The following is a 12,878-nucleotide window of genomic DNA, read 5'->3' as shown; positions in this document are numbered from 1 at the left end:
GTTTGGAGACCAGAACTGGATGCAATACTCCAGGTGGGGTCTCACCAGGGCCCTGTATAACTGCAGAAGGGCGTCTCTGTTCCTATACTCCAATCCCCTCTTTATGAAAGCCAACATTCCATTTGCCTTCTTCACAGCTTTCTGAACCTGCATGCTAGCCTTCAGTGACCGGTGAACAAGTACACCCAGATCCATTTGCACTTCCCCACTCCCTAGCTTGTCTCCATTTAAATAATACTCAGCTTTCCTATTACTTCCCCCAAAATGAATAACCTCACATTTGTTCACATTGAAATTCATCTTCCATTTAGCCGCCCACTCCTCCAGCCTGTCCAAGTCCCTCTGCATTTTCCTTACATCCTCCTCACACCCCACACCGCCACCCAGTTTAGTGTCATCTGCAAATTTGCTCATGTTACTAGTTTCAGTACACAGTTTGCTAGTAATTTTGCTATTAATTTATAATCTGTATTCAATAATGATATTGGTCTGTATGATGTTGGCAATAGCGGGTATTTTCCCTCTTTCAGAATTACTGTATTTATTGTTGTTTTACATGATTCTGGTAAGTTTTGGGTCTCTTCCACCTGATTTATTACTTCAAGGAGGGGAGGGATTAACAGATTCCTAAAAACTTTATAAAACTCTATAGGGAATCCATCTTCACCCAGTGTTTTATTGTTTGGTAGTTTCATTAATATATCTTCTATTTCTTTAGTCTTAAAAGGTTCTGTCAATTTATTTTCTTCTTCTATTTGTAGATGTGGTAGTTCAATATTAGATAAAAATTCATTAATTTTGTCAATTTTTCCTATATTTTCAGTTTGGTATAATTGTTTATATAATTTTTTAAAAATTTCATTAATCTCCAATGGATTATCCGTGTTCTGGTTATCATCTTTTCTTGTTGCTAGAATGGTTCTTTTAGCTTGTTCTGTTTTAAGTTGCCAGGCCAATATTTTGTGTGTTTTCTCTCCCAGTTCATAATATTTTTGATTTGTTTTCATTATCTTTTTCTCTACTTTATATGTTTGTAGTGTTTCATATTTTTTTTCTATGCCAGTTTTCTCTTTTTCTCTGTATCTTCTCTTTTCGCTAATTCCTTTTCTATAATTGTTATCTCTTTTTCCAACTGTTCTACTTCCCAGTTATACTCCTTTTTAATTTTAGTCATAAACCTAATTATTTGTCCTCTAATAAAGGCCTTCATTGCGTACCATAAAATGAATTTATCTTTTACTGATTCCATATTTATCTCGAAGTATATTTTAATTTGCTGTTCAATATATTCTTTGAAATCTTGTCTTTTTAACAGTGTAGAGTATAGTCTCCATCTATATGTCTTTGGTGGGGGTTCCTCTAATTCAATTGTTAATAACAAGTGAGAGTGATCAGATAATAATCTTGCTTTATATTCCATTCAAAACAGGCCATGAGTTAAGGGTAAGGGAGCAACATTTTAGGAGAAATATTAGAAGTGGCTTTTTCACTCAGGGAGTGGTGGCAGAATGGAACGATCTTCCGAGTGAGATAGTTGTGGCAGGGTTCCTTCTGTCATTTAAGAGAAGGTTGGATGTGTACATGGAGGTGAGAGGTTTGGAGGGTAATTGGCAGTGAGCGGGAGGTTTGAGCTAGTGGAGTTGTTCTAGTGAACCAGTGCGGACTTGAAAGGCTGATATGGCCTGTTTCCGCTCCGTAAATGATTATATGGTTATATGTCAATTCTTGAGAAGATCTTATGTCTATTCGAGTATGAATATTCTCTCTCTTTTGTGTATTGCTTCCTTCATATATCAATTAGTTTCATATCCTGCATTGCTTTTAGTGTAAATTTAGTTGCTTTATTAATCTTCGTCTGCGAAGCCAAGCCAAAGAAGAAGAAGAAGAAGTTACTTTATTCTTATTGTTAACTGTCTTCCCAGTTTTGTCTATCATTGGGTCCAGGTTGAAGTTGAAATCCCCTCCTAGCAAGATATGTCCCCTGTTATCTTTAGGAAAATGTTTTGCATAAATTCCTGATCTTCTTTGTTAGGTGCATAGATGTTGAGTAAATTCCAAAATTCTGAATAAATCTGGCGTTTTGTTATTACATGCCTGCTGGATCTGTTATTATTTCCTTTATATTGATTGGTAGATTTTTGTTGACTAATATAGCTACTCCCCTGGATTTTGAATTGTATGATGATGCCACTACATGGCTGACCCAGTCTCTCTTCAAGTTACTATGTTCTATCTCAGTTAAGTGTGTTTCTTGCACAAAAGCAATGTCGATTTTTCTCTTTTTTTTAGTCTTGTCAGTAACCTCTTCCTTTTAATTTGGTTGTGTATTCCATTAATATTTACAGTCATGAAATTTAATGTACCCATCTTATACCTAATTTTTCAATCCCTTCAACTCTTCCATCTCTTTATTTGCGATATTTAAAAAAAATTGTTTTTGGTCATCTCAATTCACAATGACACGATTAAAAAATAAATTATCCTATAAACCTATACTAAAATTAACACATAAAATATTCCGATCCAAAATAATGATAATCCCTGTAATGGAGGATTAAAACCATGTACCCAGATGATTTTTGCTTATGTGGAATTGACGACACTGGGTCCACACGCAGGTCACCTTACTTTCAGAACTAGCAGATGTAATTAAACTCAGCCATGGGGACTTATCTGAAGATACACTTTGAAATGGAATTCCACTGTGAGGCCCAGGGAAAGCAGTTGTCAAATGCAACACTCTGAAATTGACGAATTGGTCACAACCTGTCTTGCTCGAGAAGTTTTAATAAGTCTTTGTATCTACGAGATAAACCAGGAAATTATAACATCCTGGTTCCATAATAATTAATCTTCTAAATTGTAGAATGTAATGTTCAGTTTTGATTTTGACTGACAAATATTAGAAGGAGTAGGCGCATGATTAATTGTTTTTGGGGTATATAAGCCTGTGGTCCTGCTGCTGAAGTTTAGACTCTCCGAGGGGTGGGAACACCCCTTGTCAAGAAGGAAGAACAGCCAGAGTCCGAGCAACGTCCCGGTCGGGGGAGGTGTAGAAGCTGCTACCAGCGCCCTGACAACCTACTACAAGTGTGCAGTCGTTGCATCGCTTCGGCAGTTGGGACCAGTCCAAGCGTTGATAAGTATAGTTGGGAAGGGCTTGCATATTGTAGTGTGAAATCAGCTTTTGAATTAGTAATAAACATTTGTATAAACTGAACTGCTCTCGGTGTGTGTGTCTATTTTCTTTCGGTAGCTCAAACACTGTGACCAATCTAAAATGAACAAAATGAGAGGTATAAGTTTACCCAAGACAATCCCCCACCTGTACTGGGTTGTCTTTGACTCCTTGGCAGACAACCACAACTCCCTTATCTATTTGGGTTGCAGTAATAACTGCAAGCGTCAACATATTTTGCTGTAGCAGTTCTTTTTCCCTCCCCAGCCCCTCAGAGAAACACTATATATTTTCCAAAATTGTAACAAAGCTTTTTCCTCCTTTTTTCTTATTTTATCTCCTTTTCTTTTTCAAATTAAACTTTATATTTACATTATTATCTTTACAACTTATTTCTATACATTGTTTTGATAGTCTTTTTTTAGTACTTCTCATTTTGTTGTCTGTTCAGCAATTGTTCTGCAAAGTGTTGGGCATCTTTCAGGTCTGAGAGCAGTCTATTTCTTTCCCCTGGAATGAATACTTTTTTTAAATTGCTGGATGTCGTAGTGTAAAATTATAGCCTTTCTTCCACAATGTCTGTTTTGTCAAGTTAAACTCTTTCCATTTCTTTAAGAGCTCGAACCTGATGTCTGGATAGAAAAATATTTTTTGTCATTTATATTCCAATGGTTGTTTATTTTCTTTTACTTAATCCTTTTCCCGCTCTAATATTTTTTCTCTTGTTGTATGTCTGAGTAACTATTATTATGGAATGTGGTTTTTGGTTTGAATAAGGCTCTGGTGCCAATGTTCTATGTGCTCTTTCAATTTCTATTTTGTCTTGTAGTTTTTCTGCTTCCAAGACTTGAGGGATCCATCTTTTTATGAATCCCTTTATGTCTGATCCTTCTACACTTTCTTGTATGGCTGCTATTTTTATATTGTTTCATTTGCTTTAATTCTCTAACACATCAATTTTTTGAATTAACAGATCTTGTATCTCTTTAATTTCTTTGTCTCTATCTTTCAGCTTTTCTTTTATTTATTTCATTTCTAATTCCGCAACTGTCTGACTTTCTTCCACTTCATCTGCTCTTTTTCCTGTATCTGCTATGGCCAGCTCTAGTTTTTGCATTCTATCCTCTGCTTTTCCATTTTTATTCTGTTGTTAAAATGTCTTTTTATGTCTTCATTTGTTCATCAAAATATTCTCTATTAACTGTTTATCTTTATTACCTTCCACTTTTCCATGCAAGTCTTTATCTTTTTCTTCTCTCTCTAACTCCTTCTCTTGTCTTCTATTCATCACTTGCTGCAATGTCAGCTGCCCGACTCTTTCTGTCAATTCAATTTTGTCCCATTGCTGGGCCCCCCCTCCCATCAGTGTCTTTTTTTTTATGCTCCCCGCTCATGAGCGACTCTTCACACATGTGCGGTTGTGTTTCTTTTTGTGGGTCAGTGAGCCATTTTTGTAGTTCGATCTGAGGAGGGCCGTTGCACAGCTGGACATCTAATGGCTTTGGGGATCGGATGTTCTTTTTTAAGGTAAGGCCTACCTCTTTTCTTTCTGCTGTTTTCCTTTCTTCTTCTTTATCTATCTCTCTGGTCTTTTCCTTTTTTGGTACCATCTCTTGTGGTTTCTTTATTTTTCAGGCCTTCTATGTTTTTTCTGTCCAGCTTTGTTTTCTTTTCTTTTCTCTGCGAAGGGCTATTCTTCTTCAACCACTACTCCTCTGGCATGACATCACCTCCAGCAGTAATGGATATTGATGAGTTTTTGGCAGCACCAACCTTTTCAGATTTGTAGAGAGTGATAAAGAATGAGATGGTGAGTATTGCCCAAAAAGTTGGAACTTGCAGTGGTAAAACAGTCGATGAAGAAGGAAGCGATCCCTATGTAGCAGAGGGCAAGTTTGGAGAAGAGGAATTACAACAATTTCCAGCAAGTAAGTCCTTTGAGCAGTGGTCACCAGTGGAACAAATTGAATTAGAAAAACTTAGATTTAAGGAAGCAGAGAAACAAAGGAGGTTTGAAAGAGGATTGAAGGAGTTCCTCTTTCTAATCCTAGTGAGAAGTTTATGATCAGTAGAGAGGTTAGCTTAGTTCCTCCATTTGATGAGGCTGAGATTGATGAATACTTCCAGCATTTGAGAAAGTAGCTGAGAGTTTAAAGTGGCCAAAAGACTATTGTTCCCTCATGTTACAAAGTGTGATTAATGGAAAGTCCAGCAGGTTTACTCTGCCCTTACAATCAGACAAACTTTTGATTATGAGACTGTAAAGCAAGCCATGCTTAAATCTTATCAATTGGTTTCAGAAGCTGTTCGACAAAAATTCAGGAATTTGAACAAATTGACCAACCAGTCTTATATGGATTTTGCATATGACAAAATTGTGTGCTTTGACCAATGGTGCACATTAAAAGATAGAAATGGTGACTATACCAAACTGAGAGAGCTGGTGTTAGTTGAGGAAATTAAAAGGAGTGTTCCTAATGACATAAAAGCATATTTAGATGAAAAGGGAATGGAAACTTGGCAGGAATTTGCTGTTAGCAGATGAGTATGCTTTAACTGTCGTGGTTCGTCAAATGCCAAGAATGACCAGGAGATGCAGAAGGTTCTTCAAGAAGTTTAAGCTTTTATTTGCAAACAAAAGCTGTGGCAGTCAGAGAGCTAATCATTGATTGCCCACTGAACACAGCACATAGCCTCTTTTTATGTTATAGTCCTGACTTAATTGCATTATTGCACCTAATCATTCATAACCACGTAATTGCCACAACTATTTTCCACCCATTACTCTAATCTTGCTTTGAACCAGATGTTTCATCATTATCTCATGCACTGTGGCATAGTGGTGAATACATAATAAATAATTTCATAGTAAAGGACTAATGAATACATGACAAATAGTACATTGTTTATTTTCTATATAACCCACAAGGTTAAATTTGTACTAAGTAGAACTTTCCAAAAGGGTAATATGTACTATCCAGGTGTAACAGAGTTAAAAATGTGTTTTAATAATTTTTATTCTCAATTCTGTATTTGTGAATTTTATCTCAATTAGTTATTTGTATTTAATGTCATTTTAATAATGTTTCCCCGCCTCTTCTGCACCTCCTAAACCCCTCCCTTCCTGTTAACCACACTGATTATCTTAATATTTTCTTTGGAAAATGAATTGTTTATGTTATCAGTCTTATATATATTGTTTATTGCTAATATTATTACGTGTTATAGCGATTTTGTATTGTTTTAACCATTAATGTAAGTTTTATTGGAGTTTTTATCTAACTTGTATTTAGATGCTCATACATCATGTGACTTGCATAGCATTGCAGAGATTTCACAGTGTAAATTCTGTTATTTTGCATGCTTAGGAGCAAAGAGACAGTAAAGGATGGAAAACCAGAAGCCAATGGTCATGCTATTTTTGCCTTCTACAGCTACAGATTTTCCTGGTTAAATGTATGATTTTGGCCAGTTTCTCTATGCAGTTTTTAATTCACCCACTAGGTGTCACTTTTTTCACTGTGTGTGTGTGTGTGTGTGTGTGTGTGTGTGTGTGTGTGTGTGTGTGTGTTTTTATATAGTTTGAAAATATTTTAAAGTGTGAAAGATTTTCCTAGCAAATGTACAGTGCTTGTTACCTTGCCAAGGGAGAAAAGGATCAAAAACTAGAAGGCAATGGTTGTGTTATTTAGCCTTCTACAGGGAATGAATAAATGCTGGAAAACAATTTGTGAGTTGTCTTCTTTTTTAACTCCCTATGCAAACCTGTTGCAGTAAGTTAGAAATACATTGGGAAGTAGTAAGAGGAGTTAAGAAGAAGGAAGGCAAGAAAAGGGGACCCTTGGGTCCCCTTTGCCATTATTGTAAGAAATCTGGTCACATGATAGCAAATTGTTCTGTGCTGAGGAAAAAGAGGGAAAAGGAAGCCATACCAGATACCTGTATTCAAAGAGATGAAACATATAAAAACCAAAAAAGGGGCCCAGACCTGCTGGTAACATTAGGGATGAATTCAAATATTCTGTATCAGAGGGTTTGGTTTCATTAAAGGAAGGGTCACCACAAGTGACAGTGAAAATTCTTCGAGATACTGGGGCCACCCAGTCACTCGTGCTGAACAGTGTTTTGGAATTTTGTGATAAGACTGTCACAGATAAAATGAATTTTATTCGAGGCTTGGGGCTGATTTAAAAGGGATCAGAATCTGTTATAGTGCAAAACAGCACTCATGTTGCAATGATTTGTCAAAGACTTCTAAACACTCCTTATAAGTTAGCCCTTGCATTCCAGGAATTATCCTGTTCTCTTTCCAACAATATTACATCCCTTCTAAGATAAGGGGCCCAAAACTGAACACTGTCTCCAAATGAGGTCTCACCATAGAGTCTCATCAACACCTCTTTACTCTCATACATTATTTCTCTTGAAATGAATGCCAAGATAGCATTCATTTTCTTTTCTGCTGATTCAACCTGGGGGTTAACCTTAAAGGTATTCTGTATGAGAACCCCCCGCCCCCCAAGTCCCTTTGCGCTTCCAAATAATAATCAGTCTAATAATTTCCTCTTCCAAAATGTTCAACCATACATTTCTCAACATTGTATCTCATCTGCCATTTGTTTGTCCACTCTCCTGAGCTGTCTGAGTCTCTGCAACTTTCTGGTTTCTTCAAACTTGGCCACAAAACCATTTAATCCATAATCTAAATCATCAACATGCATTGTAAAAAGAAGCAGCCCCAACACCAACCCCTGTGGAACATCACTATAGTAACCAGCAACCAACCAGAACACGATCCCTTTGTTCCCACCCTTTGCTTTCTGCTTATCAGCCAAATGCTTCAGTTAACCTAATATCTTTCCTGTAATTCTATGGGCTCCCATCTTATTAAGCAGCCTTTTATGTGGCACCTTATCAAAGGCCTTTTGAAAATCCAATACACAAAATCCACAGCCTCTCCCTTGTCCTTCCTACTGAGATTTCCTCAAAAAATTCCAAAGGTTGGTCAGGCAGGATCTTACCTTCATGAAACCATGCTGGCTTGGACCTATCATACCATGCACCTTGAGGTATTTCATAACCTCATCCTTGAGGATCAACTTCAATAACTTTCCAATAATAGGCCTATAGTTTACTTTTTACTACCTCCCTCCTTTCTTAAACAGTGGAACTATATTTGTGACCTTCCAGTCCTCTGGAATCATGCCAGAGTCTTTTGATTCCTGGAAATTTATTTTCAATGCCTCCACAATCTAAAGCCACCTCCTTCAGAACCCGTGGGTGCACCTCATCTGGTCCATTTAGTTTGCCAAGCACTTTCTTTCTAGTAATCCTGACTGTACTTCATTCTATTCCCCGAAACCTCTGACTATTAGGTTTATTGTTATTGTCTTTCTCAGTGAAACTGACACAAAATACTCCTTTAGTTCCTCTGCCATCTCTTTGTTACCCATTATAATTTCTCCAGCATCTTTTTCAATCGATTTTATATCTACCTGTGTTTCTTTTACTCTTCATTTACAAAAGGATACCAAAAGTTTTTGAAATATGTTATTTGCCAACTTTGTTTCATAATTCATCTTTTCTTTTCCTAATGTCTCTTTCTGTACTACTTTTTAAAAAGTTTTCCAGTCCTCTATTTTCCCACTAATTCTGCTCTGCTATCCCTCCATCTAGCTTACTTTTCCAGTCAACTTGGGCCTGTTCCTTTCTCATCCCACTGTAATTTCCTTTGTTCCACTGAAATATTGACACAGCTGATATCAGCTTTTCCTATTCAAATTTGAAACTGATGTTATGGTCACTACTTCCTAAGGGTTCCATTTCCTTTAATTTCCTAATCATCTCAGGTTTATTACAGATCACCCAATCCAAAACCACCAATCCTCTGGTGGGCTTATCAATAAGATGCTCCAAAAAGCCATCCTGTAGACATACAAACTCTCTTCCCTGAGATCCAGTACCTTCCTGACATTCCCAATTGTCTTTCATGTTAAAATCCCCATAATTGTTTTGACATTTTCCTTCTGACATGCTTTTTCTATTTCCATTGACAGCACTTTTTATATATAATTTTCTCCAATTTAGGGCACCATAATATTTGGGACTTAGCAATGGTATGTATATTAAAGTAGTCGTGCTCAGTATTTTGTTGCTTATGCTTTGAATGCCCCTCTACCTACCTGCCTATCTTTTCTGTACACTGTGTTGTGGTTCTAACACTATGTATATAGATGAATGTATGGGGTGGCCTGCCCCCTGAACCTGTGACCTCCCTCCCAGATATCCCCATAAAGGCTGTTATGCCCAAACCCCTCCCTCAGGATCTGCCTTGGAACTAGGCCAGTTTTAAACACACTTTAAGGTGATTAAAGCCAATTCATCATAACTCTGTCTGATTGTGGTTAATTGGTGGATTGGTGGTACAATTTAATCACCTTAATTTTAAACCATGGACAAGGTAGTACAGGTGGGTAAATTAGACACAGACTCCAAGGACTTGGAGGCCTCGACTAAATTTGACCAGTGGGTGCAATGACTCAACATTTTCATGAGGCACAATGATGTGCAAAGCTAGGAAGATAAGAGGGAAGTTGGCCACCGGGTTTTCCAAGCGATAAGAGACTTTGCTACTTATTCTGAAGTGATGGAGTTTCTAAGAAGCAGTCCTGCACCCTAATGAATGTCATATATACACGATTCCTCCTGGGCAGCTGAAAACAAGCGCCAGGTGAGTTGATTGACGAATATACGTGGACCCTGTGGCAGCTGGGGTGAGCATGTGACTGCTGGCTGCCATCCTCAAAGGCCAAATACGGGATGTGTGTGTGGCTGGGTTCAGCTCTGGCTACATCAGCTAGAGGCTACGAGAAAAGGGCAATCGGAACCTGCAGGAGGTAGTGGACTTGCTAAATCGCTGGAGACTGCGCAGCGAAGCGCTGAAGCATTTTCCTCAGGTAATGCGGTCACCATGTGGGGGACACGTCACAACCGCCACTACTGAACAGCAGAAGTGCCATTTCTGTGGGCACAGGAAGCACTTAAGAGCTGCCCAGCCCAAAGAGCCACATGCTCCACTTGAGGGAAGAAGGGGCACAACACAAAAGTGTGTAGGTCCCAATGGCTGACAGCCATTGCCATCTTGGTCTGCCCCACTTCTGGCTCCTCCTTTGACGTCCCTTCCAGTGGCTGGGGATGAATTGATGGTGCCCTGGGGACAACAAACTGGGGTGGCACCACTTCCAGCTCCACTTCTGGTGACACGGGACAGCACATATGTGTGGCATGGGGCAGTCATCTTGGTGAGCGCCCCCAAACCAACACAGCAGCGACTTGGACAGCAACCACATGCTCGCCTCCATCATCCTCGATCAAGACAGCTTGCACCAACTGGCCAAAGGTATGATGAGCATTGAGGTAAACAGCCTCCCTACAAACTGTTTACTCAACATTGGAAGCACCAAGAGCTTCATCCACCTGGGTACTAAACAGCAATACTCCCTTGTGGTGACCTCAATGCAAAGTCTCCCTGGCCTTCCAATCCCACTCGGCTGAGATCAGTGGCTGCTGCACCATGACACTGACTGTGCAGGGCACGGAGTACAGGAACTTTAAACTCCTGATCAATACACACCTCTGTGCGCCAGTCATACTGGGACTGGATTTCCAGTGCCAGCTACAGAGCATCCGCATGCAGTTCAACAGCCCCCACCCGCCCCTCATGGTCTGCAACACCAACTGGGTGACTCCTCCGCACACAACCTGCAGCCTATCTACTCCCCTGGTCCCCCCACTGCCCCTGTTCGAAAACCTCACCCCCAACTACGAGCCGGTAGCCACTAAGAGTAGATGATACAAAGTCTTAATTAAAATGGAGTCAAACGACTTTTAGCAGAAGGGGTCATACAACTCAGCACCTGCCCAAGGAGAGCCCAAATAGTGGTGGTAAAGAGCAGAGAGAAGCAAAGCTTGGTCATTGACCAATTGGGGCCACCAATGTAGTGGGTGCTACAGCAGAGAGTGGAAGAACGACACACACTCTCTGCTCCTGCTTGTATAGGCTCAGTTTCCCTCCGCTAGGCCTAGTTTTCCCACCACGGTCAGTGGAAGTGGTGTCAAAGGCATTTACTAGGATGCTGCCTGGACTTCTTTCCCTGGAGGGTAAAAGAATGAGGGGAGATTTAATAGAGGTATTAAAATTATGAAGATACAGAGGAAATGTAGAAAGGCTTTTTCAACTGAGGGTAGGTGAGATACAAACCAGAGGACACGGGTTAAGGGAGAAAGGGGTAAAGTTGAGGGGAACATGAGTGAGAACATCTTCGCACAGAGAGTGGTGGGAGTGTGGAACGAGGTGGTGAATGTAGGGTAATTTTAACATGTAATAAGAATTTGGACAGGTACATGGATGGGAGAAATATGGAGGGTTATGGACTGGGTGCATGTCAGTGGGACTAGGAAAAAAATGATTTGGTACAGGCCCCAGGTGGCCTGTTTCTGGGCTGTAATTGTGCTACGGTTCTATGCCCCCCAACTCACTACATTCCACCCCTAGGAAGTCATGACATTCTATTTAATAGGCACACGGTGATTGTGGGTCACTGGGGGAGGATTACACTGATCCAGGAAACACTGGAGGTCAGGGTTATCTCAGTGTTACTGTGGGATGGTCATGGTGTTCCCAGGATCACCGGGGGAGGAGAACAATGATGCCATTGGGGGAGGGGCAGGGTGATCCCAGATTTTGCAATCAGATCAGTACACACATCTCCAGTGACCCTGGTGTCAGCTTACCATCCCTTGGTGTCTACTGTGTCTCCGTACCATCCCGCAGTGACCCCCTGGTTTTACCGAACCATTCCCCAGTGATGCCAGTGTTACTGTACCATCCCCCAGTGACCCCGGTGTTACTGTACCATCCCCCGGTGAGCATTTCATTACCGTACCATCCCCCAGTAACCCTCATGTCAGTGTACCATCCCCAGTGACCCCGGTGTTACCATACTATAAGAACAGAAGAGCATGAGAGTTTGGAACATTAAGCCATCCTGCCCATTGAGCCTGGTCTATCACTCCTTAGTGAGCAGATCCTATATTCCACTCAGCCCCACTCCTACCTCCCCTAACCTTTGAAACACTGACAATTCCCATAGCTGTCAATCACTGCCTTAAGTACACCCAACCACCTGGTATCCACAGCCACCTGTGGTAGTAGGTTCCAGAGGTTCTCTGCATCTCCATTTTAAATGTTTTACTTCCTGAAGTTGTTCCCTCTAGTCCGTGAACCCCTTGCCATGTTAAACACTTTTCCACATCTACTCTGTCTGGGCATGCAAAATGCTTCCACGAGGACCGCCCTCATATATCTGAACTCCAAGGTGTACAGTCCATGAGCCATCAAACGTTTCTCATATGCTGATCCCTTCTCCAGGAATCATTCTTGCGACTCTTTTCTGAACCCTCTCCAATGCCAGCACATCATTTCTTAAATGAAGAGCTGAAAAGTGCTTACAATATTCAAAGTCAGGGCACACCAGTGAAATTAGCACGGCTAATGTCTTCCATAGTGAAGACTGATGCAAAATCCTCATTCAGTCCCTCTGCCATCTCCTTGACTCCCAGGGCAATTTCCCTGGCATCATCTCCTATCGGTCCTTCCTAACCTTCCTTCTTTTTAACTCTAGTTTCAAAAGATTTTGTG

The sequence above is a fragment of the Narcine bancroftii genome, chromosome 9, assembly GCF_036971445.1.
Source record: "Narcine bancroftii isolate sNarBan1 chromosome 9, sNarBan1.hap1, whole genome shotgun sequence".
NCBI lineage: Eukaryota > Metazoa > Chordata > Chondrichthyes > Torpediniformes > Narcinidae > Narcine > Narcine bancroftii.
The sequence above is the reverse complement of the archived record's forward strand: the minus strand, read 5'-3'. Positions refer to the sequence as shown.